Source organism: Vespula vulgaris, chromosome 5 (genome assembly GCF_905475345.1).
Source record: "Vespula vulgaris chromosome 5, iyVesVulg1.1, whole genome shotgun sequence".
NCBI classification, from domain to species: Eukaryota; Metazoa; Arthropoda; class Insecta; order Hymenoptera; family Vespidae; genus Vespula; species Vespula vulgaris.
The window spans coordinates 9,503,192-9,523,554 of NC_066590.1; the positions used below are offsets into that span (position 1 = coordinate 9,503,192).

The window sequence follows — 20,363 nt, forward strand, 5'->3', positions numbered from 1 at the left end:
TATTATTGTATTCTTTAATTGCTAATAGTTAATTGCGTATAACTCAATTTTTAGATAATATAATAATCATATCAGTAATGTCATTCACTCGTTAAACGATATACTTTACTGGCTACATTATCGCAATAATTCGAGTCAATTTCCGTAAAAGATTGATATTAATCAATGACATTACTAATCGAGATGTTAAGTTAGGGGAAAAGGTTTCTTCGTATTTCAATGCAAAAGCGAATCATTGTCCGATTGTATAGAGTAGAGATTATGATCAATAGTTGGAACGGGTGGCAACGATCGATTCTGGTTCCATCGATCATGATACTTTCCGTACATTATTGAACATAATTGGCGGTTTCAAGGATGCTTTGGTTTCGTCAGATGTTGGTAATGATTCGCTGACAGAGATACGATCCATTAAATGCTTCACGATTTAATCACGCGAAACACAAACATTGGATCGTTTTTATATCCAACCTTCTTCAAACGATATAAAACTGTTTTGTGATCGATGGTTAGTTCCTTGTCGACATCAGTCGCACCACTTACATCATACCTTCCATATAGAAAACGTTTGATGTAGCTATGTACGACGTCCATTGTTAACGCATCGGTCGATAAATATTACAAATATTTTTAATAGCTGGAGCGGCATTATTATCCTCCTTGTAATAAAATTTCAAAATATGTCTACTTTATTCTACCTTATTTATAAGGCATAATAACTTTTAAACATATAAACACATACAAATCATGACCTTTCTAAAGATATGAAAACTCTATGAAAACTCTATGAAAATTCAACTTTCGAACGCGCGGTACGATCGACAAATGGATTGTTTGACATTGCTAAAGTTATGGGGCCGATAGAAAACGAAGAAACATTTTTACCTCGATCTAAATATGAAAGTGATACGTAAAATGGAATGACAACTACGTTTCACCGATTTTTGTAAATTACAATTTTACGTATCTGAAATTGTTGCCTTTCTACTGACCTCTACCATTAACTTTATTACTGCGTTTTCGTGTAACTCTTATTTGTCTATACAATTTAAAGTTAAAAATTAGTAATGTTTAATATTAATATTGTCACCAGCCGACGAGTTCGAAGATTTAGAACATAAGTTCAACTACAATCGGATGGTGGAAGAACCAGAGAACCGGACTTTCCTTCATCAAACACTTCCAAATCTTACATTGTAATGTATATCTAGCTTGTGATATAGTATAATATAGTATTGTATATACATATATGTATATATATATGTCTATAATACATTTATTATTTAATCAAAAAAAGAATACAACAGTATCGAAGAAAGAAGATAAAAAATGATGAATTAAACCAAATAATAAATTCGACTTTAAAATCTGTTCATTAAACTTGTTAACAAATATTTATAACGACATTGATCCATAAATCACGAAGATACGAAAATATAGTTGTTTAGTGATTATAAATGCACATATGTTGCCAATATCTTGATCCTTTAACAAGATTATGAAAAATATTTGAACGTACAGTTGAACACTATCGAGTTAGATAACGATCGATTAGTTGGATTATCGATGATCACAAAATTTATCAAAAATTATATCACAAACGACGTTAGAATAAAAATTGGATGACAATCGAGAGGAATATTTTCGAACGTTAAATTCGGCATTCATTGGATCCTACATGGGTGTTCGTTTTCAACGAATATGGAATCGAACGGTACTCATGACAGGGCATTTAATTAAAAGGCCGATAGCCAGGATCTCCTCTCATACATATACATATATATATATATATATATATATATATATATATATATATTTGCATATGCATTTAATGTTTGCGTTTGGAATTTGATGTTTTCTGTGTTTCTCTTTTTACTCATTACATTCTATTGATGTATTCACCGGCAATCACGTGAAAAGTTTTATCGAGAGCTGTCAACAGTATAGCGACAACATGCTGTTCTCTAGATACTCGAGTATGTTCGTAGCATGGTATATCCGGTTCATAAAAAACAGCGATGCGTTTTGCTTCCCCTTGTCGTGTAAACTGAACTTCCCATTGCAAATAAAGAAAGAGAAAAAGAGAGAGAAAGAGAGAGAGAGAGAGAGAGAAAGAGAGAAAAAGAGAGAGAAAAGAAGATAGGAAATATGTATTTTCAAGCAAAATGAATCTAATATTTTCTCTTTTTCTTTCTTGTTTTTTCTTTTCTTTTTTTAAAAATATTTTATTTATCTTTTTCTTTTTCTCAAAAGAATAAAACAATCATGAACGAATAACTCTCATGTTATTAATAATTAATTGCTGATTTTAAGCGACGACTACTGAGTTCTCTTTTGAATCATCGCCAAAGATGACGGAACAACGAGTAACGATGCATTTAATCGAAGATTTATGGTTGTCGACGTCGAGAAATGATTCTACGAAATCGTCGGGCACGATTCTCCATTTCTGATCTATACATATATAAACGCATATATATGTACGTGAGTATATATATATATATACATATATCATCTATATATATATATATATATATATATATATATATATATATATATATATTCAAATTGGCTTTTCACTGCGACTTTTGCGTTACGTTGATAAAAGAGAAGATTCAGAATGAACAAGCACTCTACGATTTATTTACATATATACAAAGACTTATATAGTATATAGGTATACACACACACACATACGCACACATGTATATATTGGGATAAATGATATTAATTTGCATCGTTACTATTGTTTCTACTTTTTTAACAATTTTATTTACTAAACTTCAATTTTATTAAAAAATAGATATACATTGACACGAATTGAAAATCATTCTCATATACATATATACATACACACATAAATACACACACACAATGAGAAACGAATTTAATTTGTATCGTTACTATTGTAATTACTTTTGTAAAGATTTTATTTAATGAAATATATATATATTGCCACGAATCGAAGATCGTTTTCTATATATATATATATATATATATATATATATATATATATATATATATATATATATATATATATACACACACACAATAATATATATACATACAATAAGAAACAAAGTAAATTCGTATCATTATTAATATTACTACTTTTCTTTTAAACAATACTTAAAATCGTATAACGTGAATTGTTATACACATATTTTATTTATTGAGATAACACAGAAAAAATGTTTTATAAAAGAGAGAATAAACTTTATTATTCCCACTCGCTATGAACAATTATAATTCTATTTCACATTGATCTTTAATTTCTTAGACTATATTGTACCATCATTAAAACGTTTGAAATCATCGTGGACTATGACAAATTTTTTCAACTCGAATTTGTTAGATCGAGGAGAAAACTATTGGAACAAGAACTACGTATATTGTTATTATAACTTTAACCTCGTTTGACCCGGAAAACGAGGTTCACAGAGTGAGAGCTCTTCTGTCTCTGGTTTGACATCATAGAGGAAGTATAACAGGATGGAGCACCGACCGAAACCATTTACAACCCTCTCTTTTAATTTAACGCCATTCTCAGACATAGACACATATATACACAATACATGTATGTAATAAAGATATGTTGGTTCCATGTAACAATAGAGAATTTTTTAATAAATTTTCCATCGAGAGAAAAAAAAAGAAATAACTCTCATAGATTTTTAATCTACAAAACGTTGCATTGAAATTAATGTGCGATTTATTTTATCATTTCTTTTTTTTCTTTATTGTATTATTAAGAATTAATGATTAATTAATTTGTTGATTCATCGTCGTTGTAAAAATTTAACAATAAATCAAGCCAAATTTATGAACACTTTCGAATTTCTATGTTTTTATTAGAATAAATTGCGTGACATGCTTTCTCAAGTAAAAAAAATATTAAGATACAAGTTTTAGATGAACAGTATTAAAAAAAATACGAAAAGATAAATAAAAAATAATATAAAGAATAAAATGCAAAAGGATAAATATGTACGTGTAAATAAAGAATTATCTTTCAAAAAATAATCACAGTAAAAGAAAACAAGAAAAAAGGAAATTTTTATAATTTTATTTTTTTAAAGAGAATCATTAAAGTTTTAGTTTGTCGAATGTTTAATCTTTATCGGGAGTTTTATCTTTATCGCGACGAGCTTTAAATCATTTCGCTTATAATTCCTATTAGTTGAACGATATAGAGAACGAGAAAGACAGAGAGCGAGCTATATCGTGCCAATTCTCAACGGGATCGTTATACCTCTTTGCAATATGTATATTCCGAAATTATTTCGAATATACACGAAGGACGGTCGAGATAAGCTTACAAAAGCTATTGTCTTTAAGGTTAAAGCCACTTCGAATTTCCTTTCAGCGATCGTAATGAACATGCGAGTTTGTCTATCGATAACTTAGTATAACGGATTAGTTAATTATCCTCAGTGATGATCATAATTAATTATTTCTACAATTAGAACACGAGATTAAAGGCATTATTAACTATTGATAAGTATCGAATATCGATATCGATGAATATTTTCAATTGAATGAGAATTAAATGTATTTTTATCTTTTATTGTTTTGTTTTCTTTCATTCCTGTTTTCTCTTTTTCTTTCTTTCTTTCTTTTTTTTTTTAATTTAATGGAATTTGAGAATTCGTAAGATTTGTTTATACGTATATCTTTGTAAAGGATTATTATATATATAATAATACTAGTAATAGTACTAGTAATAATACATTCTGTATATTCTTATATAGTTATAATTATATATATTATATAATTATAATTATATATCATAATTATATATAATATAAATGTATATACTATATAATAGTATCGTTATTTCTCAAATACATATACTTCATACTATATAGATATATTGAGTGTACATACATACAAACATATATATATAATATCCATATATGTACGTGTGTGTACATGTGTTTATTGAGGGAGAGGTGGAGAGGGTGAAAGCAGGGAGAATAATCGATATACGAATGAGAATTGGAGAAATCGATGGAAATTATGTGTACTAAAGGATTTCCAAATTATATAAATCGTGTGTAGACTGCACTCGTTATTTTTATTGGTCCGATCTGGACGAAAAAAATATGCGTGTAGAGGGCGCAACGAGAGCTCACTAATGACCCCAGTCGCGTTCTTCTAGGTGCTATAGTTTCAGTAACCCGCTGTAACGTCCGTAAGAGTGTCGTAACCTCACTCGACCATCCGTAACGTCCATAAGGGTGCCGTAACGACCGTAACACGCCGTAACGTCTGTAAGGATGCAGTAATGACCGTAACCCGCTGTAACGTCCGTAAGAGTGCCGTAACCTTATTCGAACATCCGTAACGTCTGTCGAACGTCCGTCGAACGTCCGTAACGTCCGTAACATCGCCGTAACGACCGTAACAAGCCGTAAGGTCCATAAGGGTACCGTAACGACCGTAACACGCCGCAACGTCCGTAACGTCCGTAACATCGCCGTAACGACCGTAACAAGCCGTAAGGTCCATAAGGGTGCCGTAACAACCGTAACAAGCCATAAGGTCCATAAGGGTGCAGTAACGACCGTAACACGCCGTAACGTCCGTAAGAGTGCCATAACCTCACTCGACATCCGTAACGTCTGTCGAACGATTGGTCCGATCTGGACGAAAAATATGCGCATAGAGGGCGCAACGAGAGCTCACCAATGACCCCGGACCCGTTCTTCTTGGTGCTATAGTTTCAGTAACCCGCTATAGGAATGCATTTCCTTGGAATTTCAATTTGTGGTAATTGCAACGGTATAATTTTCCTCTGTGTTATACGATCAATATAAATCGGCTTGTGCAGTATTAAACTTAGCTAAATTTTATGGATGATAACTATCGTTATTATAAAGTTGAATCGTATGAATCATGCGAATTTTCCATAAAGATTTTCAAAATTAACAACGAGTAGAAATGTTCGAAACTTCATTTAGTCAAATTTTGATACAATTGATAATAATTCTTCTTGTACGATCAATCACAATTGAATTATCTGTTTTCGCTATTTTTGTGAAGTATTGTTCTTCAAGATATATCTAAATGTTTTATCATTAAGTTGTAGACATAGTTACAAATTTTCCAATCGATGAAAATACACGATATTATTTATTTAAATATAAAGAAAGGAAGATACTTTACCGATATTACTTATTAGCCAATACGGTATAGATAAGGGATATTTTAACATAATTAATGACAATATTTTCTAATGATTTTATAATACTTAAAACTAAAAAAAGATACATATTTATTTAAATATAAATATTCTATATTACCTATTCATTAACATAAATATATGTATACATATTAGTACATAATATACATGTACAAACAATGCCAAGATTACCTTAAAAATATTCGTTATAAAATCAATCATTATTAAAATAATTAATTAACTAATTAAATTAAAAAAATTTAAATATATATATATAATATTATTACCCTGAAAGAAAAAGAGAATGTTTATAGAATTTACTAGCGGACTTATACAAAGCAAATCTTATTACAATGTTTATATGTTTCTATATAAGCTGAAGTATCTAAATACACCTTATGTTATTTACTTTTTGTCGAATATCGTATGAGATCAGTCTTTCCGCAACCACCGAGTTGGAAACTTCAAAGATCCTATATAAACATACGTTTGTAAACAGATAGATATGTATATATGTACATATGTACATAACTAGACACAATATACACACCCACACACTCATACACAAAGTATATAGTAGTCTTTCTCTTGGGTATTGCTTGAGATTTTATTATATTGTATAGACAGTAACGAGCAACCTTTGTTCTGCAATGAGCCAAAATTAAATATCTGATATTGTTATTGCTGGAATTCATTATGAACTAAAAATGCTTATATTGATTAAAAAAGGAATTAATGCTTGATAGAAAAAGAAAAAATTACACATTATTGAAGGGTATTTGTTATTTTCGGCATCAATTTACAATGAAATGTTTTCTATAATTCCATTGATTTTTTATTAGCAATACTTTTAATGTGTACGCATAAATGTATGTATATATATTTTTGTAATGGAACGAAATCTATTAGTTGTTTATTTTTAATTAGATATATGATTCTACTTCTCGTTAATAAACTTTACATTATTATATTGGAAGATACAATGGAAGATACTGAATTAAACTATAATACAATCTTCTACTCGTTTGTCGTTAACGTTAAGACTTTTGATAAAAGATTTCAGTACTTCGGTTAATAGTTAAGATGCCTTTCAACTGTCCGTAGATAACAAAGCTCTTCACTAATGTATCAACGTAAGATGTAATACCACTGATTAAGAAATTCACTAATTATAGTCGACTATTGTCATTCTTCGATGCAAGATGTAAGTCGTATTTGCATTGATACGCAGATGAATACGTATATGATAATGTTTTTTTTATAAACCCTGAGTTACTCATTTCTGATACAGATTGAGATATATACAGATATATATATATATATATATTATATATTATATATTATGTATATATAAATACAGAGAGAGAGAGAGAGAGTGAGAGAAAGAGGAAGGGTAAACGAATCGAGAATTTTGAATAAAACATAGAACGATATCGAGATCAAATTGAAAGGAAACTTTGTTAGCTTCTTGACAAAAAGGCACTCTATAAGGGAAACATCAGCCATCCAAAGTACAATTATATCAAAGACCTATTCAAAGGAAAAACGATTACATAGGTATCCTATTATGATACCTTATACTTCTTATTATTCATATAAAAGAAAAGAAGAAGAAAAAAAACAGTTAAGAAGATTAAGAAAGAAATTTCATGTTTATTTCCCAATATCTTCAATTATGATTGATTTCTAAATACAATAAGGATAATAATAACAATAATAACAACAACAATAATATGAAGAAGAAGAAGAAGAAGAATAAAGTATCTTGGTATATTCAATTTTGCTTTCTTGTTCTTATGTAGTATATGTATCTAGTACAATGTAAATTTTAATGTGGGATTTCATTTAAACGTGTCATTTAATGCGTATTATGATTAATATGTATTATTCATACACATATGAATGTATGTATATTTAAATGAATATAGAATTCATACCTCGTTGACAAATTAAATTTACAATATTGAAATAAGGGTGTCACGATCAGGTACACGCATCACGTTCGATCGTCGACGATCTTTCTATATATAAAATATATCGATACCAAACGATATTACATTTGTTAAAAGGCATATACGTATTACGTTCATACGCGTACACGTGCATACAGAAAAATTAAGAAAAAAATAGCAAAATAGAGCGAGGAAGAGAGAGAGAGAGAGAGAGATGAAAGTTCATTGTTTACGAGGAAGGATGTCTGTCCTAACAAACGGAGTTTTCGATGAGGTCTCGTATTTTTCTATTCCTGTTGCTTTCTTTCATTTTTTGATTTTGATTATTTAACTAATTAAATTATTAAAATTTTAATATATATATATATATATATATATATATATATATATACATATATATATAATATTATCACACTGAAAGAAAAAGAGAATGTTTATACCATTTACTAGCTGACGTATACAAAGCAAATCTTATTACAATGTTTATATGTTTCTATATAAGCTGAAATATCTAAATACAACTTATGTTATTTACTTTCTGTCGAATATCGTATGAGATCAGTCTTTCGGCAACCACCGAGTTGGAAACTTGAAAGATCCCGTTTAAACATACGTTTGTAAATAGATAGATATGTATATATGTACATATGTACATAACTAGACACAATATACACACCCACACACTCATACACAAAGTATATAGTAGTCTTTCTCTTGGGTATTGCTTGAGATTTTATTATATTGTATAGACAGTAACGAGCAACCTTTGTTCTGCAATGAGCCAAAATTAAATATCTGATATTGTTATTTATAGAATTCATTATGAACTAAAAATGCTTATATTGATTAAAAAAGGAATTAATGCTTGATAGAAAAAGAAAAAATTACACATTATTGAAGGGTATTTGTTATTTTCGGCATCAATTTACAATGAAATGTTTTCTATAATTCCATTGATTTTTTATTAGCAATACTTTTAATGTGTACGCATAAATGTATGTATATATATTTTTGTAATGGAACGAAATCTATTAGTTGTTTATTTTTAATTAGATATATGATTCTACTTCTCGTTAATAAACTTTACATTATTATATTGGAAGATACATTGGAAGATATTGAAATAAACTCTAATACAATCTTTTATTCGTTTGTCGTTAAAGTTACGAGTTTTGATAAATGATTTCGATACTTCGGTTAATAGTTAAAATGCGTTTCAACTGGCCGTAGATAACAAAGCTCTTCACAAATGTATCAACGTAAGATGTAATACCAGTGATTAAGAAATTCACTAATTAGAGTCGACTATTGTCGTTTTTCGATGCAAAATGTAAGTTGTAATTGCATTGATACGTACATGAATACGTATATGATAATGTTTTTTTATAAACCCTGAGTTACTCATTTCTGATACAGATTCAGATATATACAGATATATATATGTATTATATATTATATATAATATGTATATATATATACAGAGAGAGAGAGAGAGAGAGAGAAAGAAATGGTAAACGAATCGAGAATTTGAATGAAACAAAGAACGATATCGAGATTAAATTGAAAAGAAACTTTGTTAGCTCTTGACAAAAAGGCATTCGATAAGGAAGCATTAGCCATCCAAAGTACAATTATATCAAAGACCTATTCAAATGAAAGACGGTTACATAGGTATCCTATTATGATACCTTATACTTCTTATTATTCATATAAAAGAAAAGAAGAAGAAAAAAAACAGTTAAGAAGATTAAGAAAGAAATTTCATGTTTATTTCCCAATATCTTCAATTATGATTGATTTATAAAGACAATAAGAATAATAATAACAATAATAATAACAACAATAATATGAAAAAGAAGAAGAAGGACAAAGTATCTTGGTATATTCAATTTTGCTTTCTTGTTCTTATGTGGTATATGTAGCTAGTACAATGTAAATTTTAATGTGGGATTTCAATTAAACGTCATTTAATGCGTATTATGATTAATATGCATTATTCATACACATATGAATGTATATATATTTAAATGAATATCGAATTTATACCTCGTTGACAAATTAAATTTACAATATTGAAATAAGGGTGTCACGATCAGGTACACGTATCACGTTCGATCCTCGACGATCTTTCTGTATATAAAATATATCGATACCAAACGATATTACATTCGTTAAAATGCATATACGTATTACGTACGTACGCGTACACGTGCATACAGAAAAATTAAGAAAAAAATAGCAAAATAGAGCAAGGAAGAGACAGAGAGAGAGAGATAGATAAAAGTTCATTGTTTTCGAGGAAGGACGTCTGTCCTAACGACCGAAGTTTACGATGAGGTCTCGTATATTTCTATTCCTGTTGCTTTCTTTTCTTTTTTTGATTTTGATTAATTAACTAATTAAATTATAAAAATTTAAATATATATATATATCTATATATATAATATTATTACCCTGAAAGAAAAAGAGAATGTTTATAGCATTTACTAGCGGACGTATACAAAGCAAATCTTATTACAATGTGTATATGTTTCTATATAAGCTGAAGTATCTAAATACACCTTATCTTATTTACTTTTGGTCGAATATCGTATGATATCAGTCTTTCCGCAACCACCGAGGTGGAATGTTGGAAGATCCCATATAAACATACGTTTGTAAATAGATACATATGTATATATGTACATATGTACATAACTAGATACATAATATACACACCCACACACACATACACAAAGTATATAGTAGTCTTTCTCTTGGGTATTACTTGAGATTTTATTATATTGTATAGACAGTAACGAGCAACCTTTGTGCTGCAAGGAGCCAAAATTAAATATCTGATATTGTTATTGATACATTATGAACTAAAAATGTTTAAGTTGATTAAAAAGAAATTAATACTTGGTAGAAAAAGAAAAAATTACACATTATTGAAGGGTATTTGTTATTTTCGGCATCAATTTACAATGAAATGTTTTCTATAATTCCATTGCTTTTTTATTAGCAATACTTTTAATGTGTACGCATAAATGTATGTATATATATTTTTGTAATGGAACGAAATCTATTAGTTGTTTATTTTTAATTAGATATATGATTCTATTTCTCGTTAATAAACGTTACATTATTATATTGGAAGATACATTGGAAGATATTGAAATAAACTCTAATACAATCTTTTAATCGTTTGTCGTTAAAGTTACGAGTTTTGATAAATGATTTCGATACTTCGGTTAATAGTTAAAATGCGTTTCAACTGGCCGTAGATAACAAAGCTCTTCACAAATGTATCAACGTAAGATGTAATACCAGTGATTAAGAAATTCACTAATTAGAGTCGACTATTGTCATTTTTCGATGCAAAATGTAAGTTGTAATTGCATTGATACGTACATGAATACGTGTATGATAATGTTTTTTTATAAACCCTGAGTTACTTATTTCTGATACAGATTCAGATATATACAGATATATATATGTATTATATATTATATATAATATGTATATATATATAGAGAGAGAGAGAGAGAGAGAGAGAGAGAGAGAGAGAGAGAGAAAGAAAGGGTAAACGAATCGAGAATTGAATGAAACAAAGAACGATATCGAGATTAAATTGAAAAGAAACTTTGTTAGCTCTTGACAAAAAGGCATTCGATAAGGAAGCATTAGCCGTCCAAAGTACAATTATATCAAAGACCTATTCAAATGAAAGACGATTACATAGGTATCCTATTATGATACCTTATACTTCTTATTATTCATATAAAAGAAAAGAAGAAGAAAAAAAACAGTTAAGAAGATTAAGAAAGAAATTTCATGTTTATTTCCCAATATCTCCAATTATGATTGATTTATAAAGACAATAAGAATAATAATAACAATAATAATAACAACAATAATATGAAGAAGAAGAAGAAGAACAAAGTATCTTGGTATATTCAATTTTGCTTTCTTGTTCTTATGTGGTATATGTAGCTAGTACAATGTAAATTTTTATGTGGGATTTTATTTAAACGTGTCATTTAATGCGTATTATGATTAATATGCATTATTCATACACATATCAATGTATGTGTATTTAAATGAATATAGAATTTATACCTCGTTGACAAATTAAATTTACAATATTGAAATAAGAGTGTCACGATCAGGTACACGCATCACGTTCGATCGTCGACGATCTTTCAATATATAAAATATATCGATAGCAAACGATATTACATTTGTTAAAAGGCATATACGTATTACGTACATACGCGTACACGTGCATACAGAAAAATTGAGAGAAAAATAGCAAAATAGAGCGAGGAAGAGAGAGAGAGAGAGATAAAAGTTCATTGTTTACGAGGAAGGACATCTGTCCTAACAAACGGAGTTTTCGATGAGGTCTCGTATTTTTCTATTCCTGTTGCTTTCTTTTATTTTTTGATTTTGATTATTTAACTAATTAAATTATAAAAATTTTAATATATATATATATATATATATATATATATATATATATATAATATTATTACCCTGAAAGAAAAAGAGAATGTTTATAGCATTTACTAGCGGGCGTATACAAAACAAATCTTATTACAATGTTTATATGTTTCTTTATCAGCTGATGTATCTAAATACACCTTATCTTATTTACTTTTGGTCGAATATCGTATGATATCAGTCTTTCCGCAACCACCGAGTTGGAAACTTGAAAGATCCCGTTTGAACATACGTTTGTAAATAGATAGATATGTATATATGTACATATGTACATAACTAGACACATAATATACACACCCACACACACATACACAAAGTTTATAGTAGTCTTTCTCTTGGGTATTACTTGAGATTTTATTATAGTGTATAGACAGTAACGAGCAACCTTTGTGCTGCAAGGAGCCAAAATTACATGTCTGATATTGTTATTGATACAATTCATTATGAACTAAAAATGTTTAAATTGATTAGAAAAGAAATTAAAACTTGATAGAAAAAGAAAAAATTTTACATTATTGAAGGGTATTTGTTATTTTCGGCATCAATTTACAATGAAATGTTTTCTATAATTCCATTGATTTTCTATTAGCAATACTTTTAATGTGTACGCATAAGTGTATGTATATATATTTTTGTAATGGAACGAAATCTATTAGTTGTTTATTTTTAATTAGATATATGATTCTACTTCTGGTTAATAAACTTTACATTATTATATCGGAAGATACAATGGAAGATATCGAATTAAACTCTAATACAATGTTTTATTCGTTTGTCGTTAACGTTAAGACTTTTGATAAAAGATTTCAGTACTTCGGTTAATAGTTAAGATGCCTTTCAACTGTCCGTAGATAACAAAGCTCTTCACTAATGTATCAACGTAAGATGTAATACCACTGATTAAGAAATTCACTAATTATAGTCGACTATTGTCATTCTTCGATGCAAGATGTAAGTCGTATTTGCATTGATACGCAGATGAATACGTATATGATAATGTTTTTTTTATAAACCCTGAGTTACTCATTTCTGATACAGATTGAGATATATACAGATATATATATATATATATATATATATATATTATATATTATATATTATGTATATATAAATACAGAGAGAGAGAGAGAGAGTGAGAGAAAGAGGAAGGGTAAACGAATCGAGAATTTTGAATAAAACATAGAACGATATCGAGATCAAATTGAAAGGAAACTTTGTTAGCTTCTTGACAAAAAGGCACTCTATAAGGGAAACATCAGCCATCCAAAGTACAATTATATCAAAGACCTATTCAAAGGAAAAACGATTACATAGGTATCCTATTATGATACCTTATACTTCTTATTATTCATATAAAAGAAAAGAAGAAGAAAAAAAACAGTTAAGAAGATTAAGAAAGAAATTTCATGTTTATTTCCCAATATCTTCAATTATGATTGATTTCTAAATACAATAAGGATAATAATAACAATAATAACAACAACAATAATATGAAGAAGAAGAAGAAGAAGAATAAAGTATCTTGGTATATTCAATTTTGCTTTCTTGTTCTTATGTAGTATATGTATCTAGTACAATGTAAATTTTAATGTGGGATTTCATTTAAACGTGTCATTTAATGCGTATTATGATTAATATTTATTATTCATACACATATGAATGTATGTATATTTAAATGAATATAGAATTCATACCTCGTTGACAAATTAAATTTACAATATTGAAATAAGGGTGTCACGATCAGGTACACGCATCACGTTCGATCGTCGACGATCTTTCTATATATAAAATATATCGATACCAAACGATATTACATTTGTTAAAAGGCATATACGTATTACGTTCATACGCGTACACGTGCATACAGAAAAATTAAGAAAAAAATAGCAAAATAGAGCGAGGAAGAGAGAGAGAGAGAGAGAGATGAAAGTTCATTGTTTACGAGGAAGGATGTCTGTCCTAACAAACGGAGTTTTCGATGAGGTCTCGTATTTTTCTATTCCTGTTGCTTTCTTTTATTTTTTGATTTTGATTATTTAACTAATTAAATTATTAAAATTTTAATATATATATATATATATATATATATATATATACATATATATATATATAATATTATCACACTGAAAGAAAAAGAGAATGTTTATACCATTTACTAGCTGACGTATACAAAGCAAATCTTATTACAATGTTTATATGTTTCTATATAAGCTGAAATATCTAAATACAACTTATGTTATTTACTTTCTGTCGAATATCGTATGAGATCAGTCTTTCGGCAACCACCGAGTTGGAAACTTGAAAGATCCCGTTTAAACATACGTTTGTAAATAGATAGATATGTATATATGTACATATGTACATAACTAGACACAATATACACACCCACACACTCATACACAAAGTATATAGTAGTCTTTCTCTTGGGTATTGCTTGAGATTTTATTATATTGTATAGACAGTAACGAGCAACCTTTGTTCTGCAATGAGCCAAAATTAAATATCTGATATTGTTATTTATAGAATTTATTATGAACTAAAAATGCTTATATTGATTAAAAAAGGAATTAATGCTTGATAGAAAAAGAAAAAATTACACATTATTGAAGGGTATTTGTTATTTTCGGCATCAATTTACAATGAAATGTTTTCTATAATTCCATTGATTTTTTATTAGCAATACTTTTAATGTGTACGCATAAATGTATGTATATATATTTTGTAATGGAACGCAATCTATTAGTTGTTTATTTTTAATTAGATATATGATTCTACTTCTCGTTAATAAACTTTACATTATTATATTGGAAGATACATTGGAAGATATTGAAATAAACTCTAATACAATCTTTTATTCGTTTGTCGTTAAAGTTACGAGTTTTGATAAATGATTTCGATACTTCCGTTAATAGTTAAAATGCGTTTCAACTGGCCGTAGATAACAAAGCTCTTCACAAATGCATCAACGTAAGATGTAATACCAGTGATTAAGAAATTCACTAATTAGAGTCGACTATTGTCATTTTTCGATGCAAAATGTAAGTTGTAATTGCATTGATACGTACATGAATACGTATATGATAATGTTTTTTTATAAACCCTGAGTTACTCATTTCTGATACAGATTCAGATATATACAGATATATATATGTATTATATATTATATATAATATGTATATATATATACAGAGAGAGAGAGAGTGAGAGAGAGAGGGTGAGAGAGAGAGAGAGAGAGAGAAAGAAAGGGTAAACGAATCGAGAATTTGAATGAAACAAAGAACGATATCGAGATTAAATTGAAAAGAAACTTTGTTAGCTCTTGACAAAAAGGCATTCGATAAGGAAGCATTAGCCATCCAAAGTACAATTATATCAAAGACCTATTCAAATGAAAGACGGTTACATAGGTATCCTATTATGATACCTTATACTTCTTATTATTCATATAAAAGAAAAGAAGAAGAAAAAAAACAGTTAAGAAGATTAAGAAAGAAATTTCATGTTTATTTCCCAATATCTTCAATTATGATTGATTTATAAAGACAATAAGAATAATAATAACAATAATAATAACAACAATAATATGAAAAAGAAGAAGAAGGACAAAGTATCTTGGTATATTCAATTTTGCTTTCTTGTTCTTATGTGGTATATGTAGCTAGTACAATGTAAATTTTAATGTGGGATTTCAATTAAACGTCATTTAATGCGTATTATGATTAATATGCATTATTCATACACATATGAATGTATATATATTTAAATGAATATCGAATTTATACCTCGTTGACAAATTAAATTTACAATATTGAAATAAGGGTGTCACGATCAGGTACACGTATCACGTTCGATCCTCGACGATCTTTCTGTATATAAAATATATCGATACCAAACGATATTACATTCGTTAAAATGCATATACGTATTACGTACGTACGCGTACACGTGCATACAGAAAAATTAAGAAAAAAATAGCAAAATAGAGCAAGGAAGAGACAGAGAGAGAGAGATAGATAAAAGTTCATTGTTTTCGAGGAAGGACGTCTGTCCTAACGACCGAAGTTTACGATGAGGTCTCGTATATTTCTATTCCTGTTGCTTTCTTTTCTTTTTTTGATTTTGATTAATTAACTAATTAAATTATAAAAATTTAAATATATATATATATCTATATATATAATATTATTACCCTGAAAGAAAAAGAGAATGTTTATAGCATTTACTAGCGGACGTATACAATGCAAATCTTATTACAATGTGTATATGTTTCTATATAAGCTGAAGTATCTAAATACACCTTATCTTATTTACTTTTGGTCGAATATCGTATGATATCAGTCTTTCCGCAACCACCGAGGTGGAATGTTGGAAGATCCCATATAAACATACGTTTGTAAATAGATACATATGTATATATGTACATATGTACATAACTAGATACATAATATACACACCCACACACACATACACAAAGTATATAGTAGTCTTTCTCTTGGGTATTACTTGAGATTTTATTATATTGTATAGACAGTAACGAGCAACCTTTGTGCTGCAAGGAGCCAAAATTAAATATCTGATATTGTTATTGATACATTATGAACTAAAAATGTTTAAGTTGATTAAAAAGAAATTAATACTTGGTAGAAAAAGAAAAAATTACACATTATTGAAGGGTATTTGTTATTTTCGGCATCAATTTACAATGAAATGTTTTCTATAATTCCATTGCTTTTTTATTAGCAATACTTTTAATGTGTACGCATAAATGTATGTATATATATTTTTGTAATGGAACGAAATCTATTAGTTGTTTATTTTTAATTAGATATATGATTCTATTTCTCGTTAATAAACGTTACATTATTATATTGGAAGATACATTGGAAGATATTGAAATAAACTCTAATACAATCTTTTAATCGTTTGTCGTTAAAGTTACGAGTTTTGATAAATGATTTCGATACTTCGGTTAATAGTTAAAATGCGTTTCAACTGGCCGTAGATAACAAAGCTCTTCACAAATGTATCAACGTAAGATGTAATACCAGTGATTAAGAAATTCACTAATTAGAGTCGACTATTGTCATTTTTCGATGCAAAATGTAAGTTGTAATTGCATTGATACGTACATGAATACGTGTATGATAATGTTTTTTTATAAACCCTGAGTTACTTATTTCTGATACAGATTCAGATATATACAGATATATATATGTATTATATATTATATATAATATGTATATATATATACAGAGAGAGAGAGAGAGAGAGAGAGAGAGAGAGAGAGAGAGAAAGAAAGGGTAAACGAATCGAGAATTGAATGAAACAAAGAACGATATCGAGATTAAATTGAAAAGAAACTTTGTTAGCTCTTGACAAAAAGGCATTCGATAAGGAAGCATTAGCCGTCCAAAGTACAATTATATCAAAGACCTATTCAAATGAAAGACGATTACATAGGTATCCTATTATGATACCTTATACTTCTTATTATTCATATAAAAGAAAAGAAGAAGAAAAAAAACAGTTAAGAAGATTAAGAAAGAAATTTCATGTTTATTTCCCAATATCTCCAATTATGATTGATTTATAAAGACAATAAGAATAATAATAACAATAATAATAACAACAATAATATGAAGAAGAAGAAGAAGAAGAACAAAGTATCTTGGTATATTCAATTTTGCTTTCTTGTTCTTATGTGGTATATGTAGCTAGTACAATGTAAATTTTTATGTGGGATTTTATTTAAACGTGTCATTTAATGCGTATTATGATTAATATGCATTATTCATACACATATCAATGTATGTGTATTTAAATGAATATAGAATTTATACCTCGTTGACAAATTAAATTTACAATATTGAAATAAGAGTGTCACGATCAGGTACACGCATCACGTTCGATCGTCGACGATCTTTCAATATATAAAATATATCGATAGCAAACGATATTACATTTGTTAAAAGGCATATACGTATTACGTACATACGCGTACACGTGCATACAGAAAAATTGAGAGAAAAATAGCAAAATAGAGCGAGGAAGAGAGAGAGAGAGAGATAAAAGTTCATTGTTTACGAGGAAGGACATCTGTCCTAACAAACGGAGTTTTCGATGAGGTCTCGTATTTTTCTATTCCTGTTGCTTTCTTTTATTTTTTGATTTTGATTATTTAACTAATTAAATTATAAAAATTTTAATATATATATATATATATATATATATATATATATAATATTATTACCCTGAAAGAAAAAGAGAATGTTTATAGCATTTACTAGCGGGCGTATACAAAACAAATCTTATTACAATGTTTATATGTTTCTTTATCAGCTGATGTATCTAAATACACCTTATCTTATTTACTTTTGGTCGAATATCGTATGATATCAGTCTTTCCGCAACCACCGAGTTGGAAACTTGAAAGATCCCGTTTGAACATACGTTTGTAAATAGATAGATATGTATATATGTACATATGTACATAACTAGACACATAATATACACACCCACACACACATACACAAAGTTTATAGTAGTCTTTCTCTTGGGTATTACTTGAGATTTTATTATAGTGTATAGACAGTAACGAGCAACCTTTGTGCTGCAAGGAGCCAAAATTACATGTCTGATATTGTTATTGATACAATTCATTATGAACTAAAAATGTTTAAATTGATTAGAAAAGAAATTAAAACTTGATAGAAAAAGAAAAAATTTTACATTATTGAAGGGTATTTGTTATTTTCGGCATCAATTTACAATGAAATGTTTTCTATAATTCCATTGATTTTCTATTAGCAATACTTTTAATGTGTACGCATAAGTGTATGTATATATATTTTTGTAATGGAACGAAATCTATTAGTTGTTTATTTTTAATTAGATATATGATTCTACTTCTGGTTAATAAACTTTACATTATTATATCGGAAGATACAATGGAAGATATCGAATTAAACTCTAATACAATGTTTTATTCGTTTGTCGTTAACGTTAAGACTTTTGATAAAAGATTTCAGTACTTCGGTTAATAGTTAAGATGCCTTTCAACTGTCCGTAGATAACAAAGCTCTTCACTAATGTATCAACGTAAGATGTAATACCACTGATTAAGAAATTCACTAATTATAGTCGACTATTGTCATTCTTCGATGCAAGATGTAAGTCGTATTTGCATTGATACGCAGATGAATACGTATATGATAATGTTTTTTTTATAAACCCTGAGTTACTCATTTCTGATACAGATTGAGATATATACAGATATATATATATATATATATATTATATATTATATATTATGTATATATAAATACAGAGAGAGAGAGAGAGAGTGAGAGAAAGAGGAAGGGTAAACGAATCGAGAATTTTGAATAAAACATAGAACGATATCGAGATCAAATTGAAAGGAAACTTTGTTAGCTTCTTGACAAAAAGGCACTCTATAAGGGAAACATCAGCCATCCAAAGTACAATTATATCAAAGACCTATTCAAAGGAAAAACGATTACATAGGTATCCTATTATGATACCTTATACTTCTTATTATTCATATAAAAGAAAAGAAGAAGAAAAAAAACAGTTAAGAAGATTAAGAAAGAAATTTCATGTTTATTTCCCAATATCTTCAATTATGATTGATTTCTAAATACAATAAGGATAATAATAACAATAATAACAACAACAATAATATGAAGAAGAAGAAGAAGAAGAATAAAGTATCTTGGTATATT

General features: G+C 28.2%; 2 long non-coding RNA genes across 3 annotated transcripts in view; one reads left to right on the forward strand and one right to left on the reverse strand.

The window, feature by feature from the left end:
• Positions 1 to 6,335: 6,335 nt before the first annotated feature.
• Positions 6,336 to 19,546, reverse strand: LOC127064190 (uncharacterized). Of its 2 annotated transcripts, none has more exons than XR_007781612.1 (3): positions 19,225 to 19,546; positions 16,919 to 17,163; positions 6,336 to 6,579 (listed from the first exon to the last, which is right to left on the reverse strand). It is a non-coding gene; the product is annotated as an uncharacterized LOC127064190 (long non-coding RNA). The 2 variants fall into 2 exon arrangements; XR_007781613.1 differs by lacking the exons at positions 16,919 to 17,163; positions 19,225 to 19,546 and adding exons at positions 10,698 to 10,942; positions 13,007 to 13,328.
• The window catches only part of LOC127064188 (uncharacterized), a 44,369-nt gene continuing 34,964 nt past the window's right edge, over positions 10,959 to 20,363 (forward strand). The window contains exons 1-2 of the long non-coding RNA XR_007781610.1: positions 10,959 to 12,522; positions 14,605 to 16,453. This is a non-coding gene — a long non-coding RNA (uncharacterized LOC127064188). The remainder of the gene's footprint in view (positions 12,523 to 14,604; positions 16,454 to 20,363) is intronic.